Source organism: Cucumis sativus, chromosome 3, assembly GCF_000004075.3.
Source record: "Cucumis sativus cultivar 9930 chromosome 3, Cucumber_9930_V3, whole genome shotgun sequence".
In the NCBI taxonomy this organism is placed as follows: domain Eukaryota; kingdom Viridiplantae; phylum Streptophyta; class Magnoliopsida; order Cucurbitales; family Cucurbitaceae; genus Cucumis; species Cucumis sativus.
Genome location: NC_026657.2, coordinates 21813881 through 21825689, shown reverse-complemented (window position 1 = coordinate 21825689; position 11809 = coordinate 21813881). Strand labels below are relative to the sequence as shown.

At 31.7% G+C, this 11809-nt stretch overlaps 1 long non-coding RNA gene across 1 annotated transcript; it reads right to left on the bottom strand.

Moving 5' to 3' along the window:
- Window positions 1–9126: 9126 nt before the first annotated feature.
- On the bottom strand, window positions 9127–11672 carry LOC116402831. The gene is made up of 5 exons (XR_004215484.1): window positions 11529–11672; window positions 10288–10352; window positions 10123–10195; window positions 9833–9937; window positions 9127–9181 (listed from the first exon to the last, which is right to left on the bottom strand). It is a non-coding gene; the product is annotated as an uncharacterized LOC116402831 (long non-coding RNA).
- Window positions 11673–11809: the final 137 nt, after the last annotated feature.

The following is an 11809-nucleotide window of genomic DNA, read 5'->3' as shown; positions in this document are numbered from 1 at the left end:
GACGTATAAAAAACGTCAAGAAAGCCACTTTTTTGAGTAGTGTCAAGATTTGATTCCAAGAAAAAATGGTTTTAATTAATGTTTTAAAAAAACATCTCTTTATTAGAAGATTGTTTCTATGATAGATTTTGAGAAATTGTACTAATTTCTCACTTTCTTGGGGTGAGAAAATTTTCTCCAATACAGTTCAATTGATTGAATGTTCTCTACTTATTTTATGAGATTATTGCTTCAAATATTTGAGTAATGAGAGGTAAAATAAGACATTGTTTTTTAAAAGAAAATTAAAGAATATTTTTAATTCAAGATTTGAAATGTGGCCACTGTTTTCTAAACATGTGTTGTGGAATGCTAACACATTACTCACACACAAATCACTCCTGAACTGAACTCTAGTTTTCGAAGATAATTTTTTTATGATTTTATTTAAAAATTATTTACTTTATTTCAGTGTTCAATCACATCTAAAAAGGATTGATGGTGATTCCTATTTTGTTTTAAAACTATCCAACTTTAAGGACGTCAGCCGCTTCCATCGTTTCAGGCACATGGCGTCTGTGACTACAACAAGTACTTATGAAATATGTTTTAGAATTTTTATTTACTTATATATTTACAATAATAATTACAATGATATTGAATCATAATGTTTTGTATTTATTTTTGTGTAATTTTAAGTAATAAACGTTGTTTAAATGTAAATTACTTTATCAATTTTTGTTTTGGTGAGAACTTCCTATTTCTTTTACTCAATGTTTCTTATTAAATTCAAATTAATTTATCCTAAAAATATAGCATTTTGTACGTAGTAATATATATGTGTATAAACTAACATGGTTTTGAAAGTGCCACACATGCATGGTATTTTATGAAATATCTACATTTGCGAACCGTAATTATTTTAATATATTCGTTTTATCAAAAGTATTTTCAGTATAATTAATTTGTGCACTTATGAGTCGTTAATTAATTTTGACGTGTTAATAACATATTCAACCCCTATCACAACTTCTTCGTAATATCTCGAGATTTAACAATTTAGTTGACACTTTTAAAACTTTATTCATTTTTTTATTTCAAAATAATCATATTATTAATTTTTATTCTCTAAATCTCAACCCTTGTTTTTATTTCAAAATTACTTTAAGGCTGGATTTCAACCTTTAATAATTTGGAAATTAAGATTAGTTTTTATATTAGATCTATACATATCTTTTAAATTTGAATTTTTAACCCACAATTGAAATCTCTTCATTGGTTTGTTTTTCCTCATTTTTCTCTGTATCATCTTCACCCTCTGTTTTATTGTGATCCTGCACTTGAAATAACTAGAAAATAATGACATGGGTTGCACGTACAAAAATTATATTGTTGACTTTTCATATCTAAATATTACTAATTAAACAAAATAATATATCTCTAAGAGCAACTTTTTTTGTTCAAACTATGAACTTCATGGATATATATTAATACAATTTGATGATAAATGAGTTACATTCCTTTTTAGCACTAACAATAATTAAAATGAAATTTTAAAAAATGGTGTAGTTTTAATTTGTAAGTAAATTACATTAATGTACAAAGAGTGATAAATTACCTCTTCAACCATAACAATGGGTCTCAAAACATCTACTTTTTATTCATTTTTGATACATTGTAACAATTTTCTATGAATGTCGTTTGAAAAAATCTAAGATCACATATTCACATTAATTGTACACAACAAAATATGGTTCTAAATGTGATCTAGAAATAAATTTTATGAAAATGACTTAACAAAGTTAATGTAATAGAACAATTCAAATCTTAAAATAAAATGTAACCAAAAAAGAAAAGAAAAATAAGAAAATCCACCTTCAACTTGAACTCAAACCATCCCAAAAAAATAAATTTGAAGAAAGAAAAAAGAACTGTTAGTTTCTTTTCAACTACGTAGAATGACAAAATTATATTATAACAAATGATATTTGTCGCGACGTGATCGCTACGCGGAGCGGCCGACCTCCCCGTTTATTTAATTTTAATAAATAATTTTGGAATCGCCACCAATCATATTAAAATGTGATTGGTCACCAAAAAAAAGAAAAAAAAATGCGTACATTGAGAGATTTAAGTTCGGGAGTCAGTTGTGTGTAGAGAAGGTGTTAGTACCCTACAACACCCAAAAAATGGTTACCCAATTTTATCTTTTAAATTAAATTATAGGGGTTCACAAAACAAAGTTTTTATTTAGGTTTTGTTTAAATGTCTCATGTTTATCAATTTAAAGAAAGTAAAACCTAAGCATGAATTGATGATTATGGGTGGCATAGGAGCCATTAGAAAAATTAAGTTTATTTTTGTTTTAAAAGATTTTTATTCACCTTAAGAATATTAAGATACCAAAACTTGATATTTTAATCTCTATCATAGGTGTTTAATGAGAAATTTCATGTATCTAGAATGAAAACACTACTCAGTCTCATTTAAAATATGAAATGTGTTTATTTAAAAATAATCTATTAATTAAATTTCAAACGAAAAAATTTCATGTATTCATGGAATTTAAATTATAAAATCCATAAAAAACAATACTTTTCTCCAATTTACATTTTTATATTTCAATTGAAAATGAATAATAACAATGAGCAAAACATTATGAAATTTGAAAAATACTTAAAGGTAATATGTTGAGATAAAATAAATGCATAAAACAAATACAGGATAATGTAAGCAATATGCAGAATGTACAAAATGATTAATTAATACAGCAAGCAAGATAATTAATTAATGCAGAATGATACAAAATAATTAATTAATTCAAAACATAAAATAATTAATTAATTCAAAAGATGCAAAAATAATTAATTAATGCAGAAATAGGCAAATTAATTAATTAATTCAGAAATATGCAAAATAATTAATTAATTCAGAAATATGCAAAATAATTAATTATGCCAGACAGAGTAATAAATAATTACTCGAGGATGTCAAATGGGTGAAATAATAATTAACTGCAGAGTGTCAAAGTAGGTTTAATGCAAGATCAATAAATAATCACAGTAGCCAATGGATGTCAATAATTTTAATGATTAAATACATAATACAAATAATTTGAATGAGTAATTGACATAAGAGACCAAATGAGTGCCAAAATAATTATGCTCACAATGGAGGATGTCAAAAATTAAAACTGTCAAATACATTGTGCTAATTAATTAACCATGCATAATTAAAAGAGTATGTCAAATGAATAGTTATTTTCAAATGCATAATTAACATATATGCCAAATGGATAATAATTATTAAAGCAAGATACCAAATAGATACACAGAATGTAAAATGGGTGCTTAGATAATTAAAAAGATAGCAAATAATTAAATCAGTATGCCAAATGGTGTCAAATAAGTGTTAAATAATTAAGACATCAATCAAATAATTAACACATCATTTAATTAATTAACCAAATGAAATAATTAACATAGCACCCAAATGGATGCCAAATAATTAATCAAGAACACACTTATTAATTAAGGCAGTAGCCAAATAGATGCAAAACAACTAATTAATCAGCTCAGCAATCAAATAGTCAAAATGGGTGTCAAATTAATTAGCATGCAGAACTCAGCAATCAAAATACTCCAATGGCCAAATGGATGTCAAATAATTAACGAGGATGCAGAAAATTAACACAGACCAAATAATTAACATAGCATTGACAGTATGCTAATTAATTAACCAAATAATTAATGCCAAATCAGATAATTAACTCACAACATTCAAATGGGTGCCAAATAATTAAACGGATGCAGAACTCATCCATCAAAATAGTCAAATGGCCAAATAGATGTGCAGAAATAAGTGTAATCAGATGCAAAACACTAATTAATTAGGGCAGCAATCAAAGAGTCAAATGGGTGCCAAATAATTCAAATGATGCAAATAATTAAAATGTGAAATGAGTGCCAATGATTAACACATCAGCTAATTAATGAGTGCCAAATGATTAAACACCAGCTAATTAATGAGTGATTTAAATGAATAATTAAGACAGCACCCAGATGGGTGCCAAATAATTAAGCCAGTATCATCAAACATGAATAAAAAAAAAAAGAACTTACAAGGTCTGCCTTAAATGCAAAATGTTCTGGGTTGATCCTCCTCACCTCTTCAAAAAAAAAAAAAATCTTTTACGTGTCCCTCTTCTCTACCAAATAATTCTCCAGCAAAAAAAATCCTCCCCCATTGAATCTTCTCATTCTCTTTTTATAGATAGAAGTGAAGTAGGTTTAGATAGTGAAATGGAGTACAGAGAAATGTGGAAGAGTGGGAGAACGTGAGAGATTGGAGAAAGTGGAGGGTTGTGACTCACGAAAACAGAGGATGGTTGAGAAAAATAGGGAGAAGAAAAAAAATCTTTACTTTTAAATTTAATTTTAAATATGTTTTTATTTTTGTTTGTTTTAAAACATAAATTTAAAAATTAAGATTTAAATTTAAATTCAAATTCAAATTCTTTTAAAAAAATAATAAATAAATTAATGAAAAAAATAAAAAGCAGGACAAAATACGGTATCTACAATATTATATCATTTTTATACTCTCTTTCTCTAAAATCATATCTTTCTTCAACTCTTTTAAATTATATTTAAAAGATAATTAATGTCCTATAAACTATATCTTTCTTCAACACTTTCTCTAAAATTACAAGTATTAACATATTGTAACACCAAAATATATATCAACATAAAATCAAAGTTAAAATAAATGATGAGAGTTTGGATCAATCAATATTATATTATATTAAATTATAGAAATTATTATAAGAAGAAAACATATACCTTTGACATAGGAAAACACACGTAGCTTATAAAAAATTCAAATGTTTATAAGAAAATGATTGAAGAGATATCTTTATAATATAGGTGAAAAAAATAAATGGTTACAAAATCTTTTGAAATCTCATCAATAAATATAAAATCATGTTTTTTAAAAATAAAATTATTGAAATAAATAGAAAAAACCTTTCATATAAATTAAGAATTTGAAAAGATATCATATAATTTTAAAGTTAAGCATGCTTAGTTTACATATTTTTATAGGTGACCTTTTGAAAATTTTTCTACGATGCATGTGAGTGAAGAGCAAAACATTTGATACTCAATTATTCGGATCGTAGTCAAGATGCCAGGTCCATCGATTACAAAATTCATTTTCGAATCGAGGGACTAGGGTTAGGGTGTACATGAGTCAGGTTGGACCGGGTTGGAGATAATATTTTGAATCTATAATATCTCTGTCTTTATCCGGACCACAAACTATAAGTGATCCATATGGACCAGTTGCAATTTCCTGTCTATTTTGCTTCTAAATCTCACTTTTTCTCATCTTGATATTTAACGATAATTGTAGAATTTGACTGACTTTTCATGAAAAGTTACTTCTTTCCCTATGTCAAAACCTAGCATTTTCTGGGATAAATCATATCGGTTCCATGTGCTCAAGTTAACAAAAATTAAACACTATCAGTTCCATGTGCAAGGATAAACCCAACCCAACTCGTAATTTTCGAGTTGGGTTAGGTTGGGTCACTTTCGAGTTGGGTTAGGTTGGGTCACTGGGTTGCCTTTGTTTTTTTTTTTTTTACATAATTTAACTTTTTTTTCATTCTTTAATTCCTTTTCCACTAAAAGTTACATAAATTACCTAAAAAGTACAATAAAACAAGCAACAAGAATTCTAGTTAAAATAATCCAAGTGTTTGCCTTCAAATACATGAAACTTGAGTTCATGTAAAATCTATGGTCTATGTTCAAATTTTGTTTCTAGGTAAAGCTTAAGTCTACATTCAAATTCATAAAATATAATAATAATAATTTTTAATAATGGGTTTTAAAAATTATAACACAGCGACAAAATATTTTCACTATATAAAACAATTTTGAAAATGAAAAAAACTCTCAAACTTACAATGAAAAATACCAAAACTGTCACCCTCAAAACGCGATTAATTTGACAATCGCGCATGTTATATATTGGGAACAAGTTTTGTACCAAGCAAGATCATTTAGATTTAGATTTGAGTAGCCAATCTAAACAATTTTTTTTCAAGATTCCTTTTATACATGATCATTTCGATTTGGTTATTCTTTGCTACACGATCGTTTAGATTTGAGTAGTCATATCTAAACGATTTTCTTCAAGATTTCTTGATACACGATCGTTTATATTTGGTACATGATCATTTAAATGTAGCACACAATCGTTTTGATTTGGTGCACGATTGTTTAGATTTGGCTATCCAAATTTAAATGATTTTTTTTGAAGATTTTTTGGTACATGATCGTTTAGATTTGGGTACTCAAATCTAAATAATCGTGTATAAAAAAATCTTGAAAAAAAATCGTTTAGATATGGCTCCTCAAATCTAAACAATCGTGTAGCAAAAAATAACCAAATATAAACGACGCCAATCCCAACAATTTTCTTAAAGATCTTTATATATGGTATACGATATTGAACAACCAAATAACAGTTTGAAAAAAATAAAAGAAAAGTTGCAGATGAATAAGAGAAAAGACGATGGAAAGGAAAAGAAAAATTGCAAAAGAAAGAAGAGGGAAAGGAATGACAAAACTTGAATATTTTTTATAAAATGACCATCTTTATGGACTTTTTGATTTTGTTACGTATGCCATAAATTTTTTATTGTTTTGTTATATTTTTTAAAATTTTCTTAATAATAATAATAATAATAATAAAACTAAGTTGGATCGTGTTGACCAGGTTACTAAGTCATATAACCCAAGAATCGACCAAAAATATATATATATATATATATATATATTTTTTTTTATTCTGCAACCAAACCCAACTCAAAATATATGTAACCTAACCATAGATTTATGGTTTGGGTTGGTTAATCTGAATTGGTCAGGTCACTGAATTTTTTTAACAATCTTAACTGGGGCATTACATTCTCTCCCCATTCTTAATGAAGTTGTTAGTGAATAGTTGGCATTGGGTTTGTTGGTTTTTTCATTCAAAGAGTATATTTTTTAAAATAATAGAGTACAAAATTAAATGTAATGAGTTTTTGTCGTTTTTTTGTAACAAACGATCTGAAACCGGGGATCTCGCGGCGCATTTTACTTGACCTAAGCGGCTAGCCTTGCTCCCTCTTTTTTTTCTCTCTACCTCTCTAGGCGGGATCGGGTTTTGCTTAGGCAAGAAAAGCGGAGAGGATCCCCACGAAAATTCTGAAACCGGGGGATCTCGGCGCGCATTTTACTTGACCTAAGCGCTGGCCTTGCTCCCTCTTTTTTTTCTCTCTACCTCTCTAGGCGGGATCGGGTTTTGCTTAGGCAAGAAAAGCGGAGAGGATCCCCACGAAAATTCTGAAACCGGGGGATCTCGGCGCGCGTTTTACTTGACCTAAGCGGCTGGCTTGGCTCCCTCTTTTTTTTCTCTCTACCTCTCTAGGCGGGATCGGGTTTTGCTTAGGCAAGAAAAGCGGAGAGGATCCCCACGAAAATTCTGAAACCGGGGGATCTCGGCGCGCATTTTACTTGACCTAAGCGGCTGGCTTGGCGCCCTCTTTTTTTTCTCTCTACCTCTCTAGGCGGGATCGGGTTTTGCTTAGGCAAGAAAAGCGGAGAGGATCCCACGAAAATTCTAAAACCGGGGGATCTCGGCGCGCATTTTACTTGACCTAAGCGGCTGGCTTGGCTCCCTCTTTTTTTTCTCTCTACCTCTCTAGGCAGGATCGGGTTTTGCTTAGGCAAGAAAAGCGGAGAGGATCCCCACGAAAATTCTGAAACTGGCGATCTCGGCGCGCATTTTACTTGACCTAAGCGACTGGCTTGGCTCTCTCTTTTTTTTCTCTCTACCTCTCTAGGCGGGATGGGTTTTGCTTAGGCAAGAAAAGCGGAGAGGATCCCCACGAAAATTCTGAAACCGGGGATCTCGGCGCGCATTTTACTTGACCTAAGCGGCTGGCTTGGCTCCCTCTTTTTTTTCTCTCTACCTCTCTAGGCGGGATGGGTTTTGCTTAGGCAAGAAAAGCGGAGAGGATCCCCACGAAAATTCTGAAACCGGGGATCTCGGCGCGCATTTTACTTGACCTAAGCGGCTGGCCTTGCTCCCTCTTTTTTTTCTCTCTACCTCTCTAGGCGGGATCGGGTTTTGATTAGGCAAGAAAAGCGGAGAGGATCCCCACGAAAATTCTGAAACCGGGGATCTCGGCGCGCATTTTACTTGACCTAAGCGGCTGGCTTGGCTCCCTCTTTTTTTTCTCTCTACCTCTCTAGGCGGGATCGGGTTTTGCTTAGGCAAGAAAAGCGGAGAGGATCCCCACGAAAATTCTGAAACCGGGGGATCTCGGCGCGCGTTTTACTTGACCTAAGCGGCTGGCTTGGCTCCTCTTTTTTTCTCGCTCCCTCTCACAGGCTGCCATGTTGGGTGAAAAACTCTAAGGACCTACTAGGCAGGGTGGGTTTTGCAACCCTTAGCAGCTTGGTCGTATTGTTTTGTTTTTATCGGCTGTTATGTTGGGTGAAGAACTCTAAGATCTTGCCGACTTTGCTTTCTACCTGACCTAACAATCATATTTTGCTTTCAAACAATCTTATACAAATGTTTATGGCCAAAAGAGGGATTTAAAATTAATATAAAAAAGGCATTAGAATATGGCAAAAAAGGGGATTAAAAGTGAGATAAAAAAGACAACCGCACATATTATTATGTACATAATTCACAATATTCAGAAAATGAACCAAGTGTTCTACTCATTTCTAAGCTATCAATATATGCATTTTCAACATATGTAACATATTCAAATAAAAATACAATCACAAATCCGAGCTCCGTTCTCATGGGTTAGGCATACATGCTTTTTTATGCTAAAAATCGAAGTAGACATGGTACTTATTCTAAGCATAGAGCATTGCAAAAGTTTCTAAATTTTGACATTTTTAGCAAAATTTGCAAAATGAAAATTTCCCAAAGGACATGGAATGTGCAAGGCTACAACCACCCCCACTTAAAAATTTGCATTGTCCTCAAAGCATTTTAAGCAAGATTCTACGGATGGAAAGAAAAAAAGAAAAAGGAGAACAGAAGACCTCCCCTTGTAACCTAGTTTCTTCATGGAAGCTTGCTTGCAAAGATCCCAAGTTTGGTTATATTTCATTTTCCTTTATTCCTACAAAAAGAAAACAAGAATTTCCATCGAATTTTATTAAAAAGGTTAAACTAAAAATTTTAGTAAAATGTGCAGAATTGTTTAAGCTCGGTTGCATTTTCTAAGCATCACTTGAATTATTAAAACGACCTAACAAATATTCAATACAAGTTCGTAATTCATAACCTACCAAAAAGTTCAAAAAGATTGTTGTAGGTGTTCCACCAAACCTTTTGTAAATTACATACATCAATAAACTTACTTCTTATGGGGGGGGAAGAAACTATGTTTTAGGGACAGATGGCTCTAAAGCACACAAACACTCTCCATCTCACTCTCTATCTGCCCTGTATCTAATTTAATCCAGCATTCATTTGGGGTATTGTAGGTTCATATTAAAAAATAGTCATTCATGTCGTGATGCAAAGGCCCTTTTTATGTATCTAGAACTAAAATCACGAAAATCATCGTGGACATGCAGCACAACAAACTGAATATCCATGGGAAGCCTTTGCTAACAAAATGGTTGACAATAATTACTCAGACAAGAGAGGATGACTATAATTAATTAACAGAAGTACAAATCAATATAGGTGCACAACCACCAAGCCCCAACAAAAGGAACAATAAACTTCAATAACAAAAGAAAGGTAGTATCAAGACTATCCTTACCTTGTTATCGAAGAAGATACCTTGGCTCTAGTAAGCCCGATGCTCTGCCTTACAACATTCAATTACCTCAGTACTGTAGTGTTTCTTCAAAGTTTGGGAATCTACCTAAAACATAAAAATATATATTACAACTTGAAAACCTCCATGTCAGAAACTTTACTTTAATTATCAAACCAGATGCTATGCAAGAATTAGTTAGCAGAAACACAACATAAATAGTAATGATATTCTTTGGGGAGGGGATAAAAGCATCTTTCATCTTAGAAATAAGCTTAGCAGTTAGCACTAACCTTTATATAAGAAGTTAACACCGGTTTGATTACTTCATAAACTTCAGCTACGAAATCTGGTAAAGAGAAAGACCTAATCCATAATGTTAAAGAGGAAAAGACCAAGTCAGATTCTTTTATTCAAACAGGTTAGTATCACATCTCCAAAGGAAAAAACTTACGGACCTCTACGACGAATTTCCTTGAATGATGTAGCAGCACCTTGTTCTTGAAACACAGTTTCATTTATGCTGTGAAAAATAAGATTGATAAATAAAACTTTCGGCTACAATTAGCCACATAAACATAAAGTTGTGACAGGAAAACAAAAGCTAACAGATAATTAACTATACAGTTTGTAGGCAAAATACCAAATAGCCCATAATCAAGATCACAACTGAAGCAAACAATAATGTGTAGTTTATCATTTCCAACCAAATAAGGTCAAATGGCCAAATAATATGTCCTTTCACATAAATATTTACTCCTGAATTTTTAAGAAATAATGTTATCGCTTCTCTCCACGTTTCACAAAAGTTCTTTTACATATTCCTATTGAAGAATCTCATTTGAGCATTTTATGGTCAATTTGACTTGAAAGAAACGGCAGAACTTTCAATAAGAAAGAAGCAAGATGCCCAGTTTTTTTTAACTGCTGTTTTTCTCTTCTTTTTTTTTCTTTAACTTGCTGTAAATTGGAGATGTTTTCCATAACTACTGTGGCTTATAATATGTCCTTTCACATAAATATTTACTACTCCTGAATTTTTTGAAGGATAATGTTATCGCTTCTCTCCCACGTTTCACAAAAATTCTTTTACATATTATATTTTTTTTTACATATTCCTATTGAAAAATCTCATTTGAGCATTTTATGGTCAATTTGACTTGAAAGAAACGGCAGAACTTTCAATAAGAAAGAAGCAAGATGCCCAGTTTTTTTTAACTGCTGTTTTTCTCTTCTTTTTTTTTCTTTAACTTGCTGTAAATTGGAGATTTTTTCCATAACTACTGTGGCTTATGTAATTTACCTTCTCCCTAAATGCAACCATAAAATCAAACAAACTAGATGAATAAATTTACACCACAGAAATCCATCCTATGAAGACTACAGCGGAGAAAGATGCGATAAGGATAAAGCATAGGAAGAGCAAATACCCCATGGGAAGTAAACTGATAAAAAACTTTGTCTTGAGAGTAATATATCCCGAACCAATTTTCTGCCAGCCATTAAGATTTACCCACTGCAACTCTGCACACAAATATTTTCTTATAAACAATAATTAACACAATCTAATTGGTATCTTATGGATATAAAAGACAGCATGGATCCATATTGGAAGGATTTCAAATTAGTCTACGAACAAAGAATTTGGAAGGATTTGTGATCAACTAAGGAGCTCTCGACTTTCTCCGCTGGAATTTACCTTCCTTGGGTACTTATCGACCAGAGACTGGAAGTAGTTGTGCTCTTCGTCCATAGTAGTCATCCAACCAGCAAGGGAAAGACCACGACGTGCAGTGGAATAGGAAAAAGAGCGTTGAGCACAGCTTTCGTGTCACCAGCAATCGTTTTTTTTCCTTTATTGGTAGACCGAAAAGGCTTTGTCAAGCAGGCAGGCACGATTGTCACTCGATCGACAGTTGAGAAATCCGGCGCTGTTAGGGTAGGAGAAGAAGATGGCCGTGAATCGGCGATTTTGAGGAA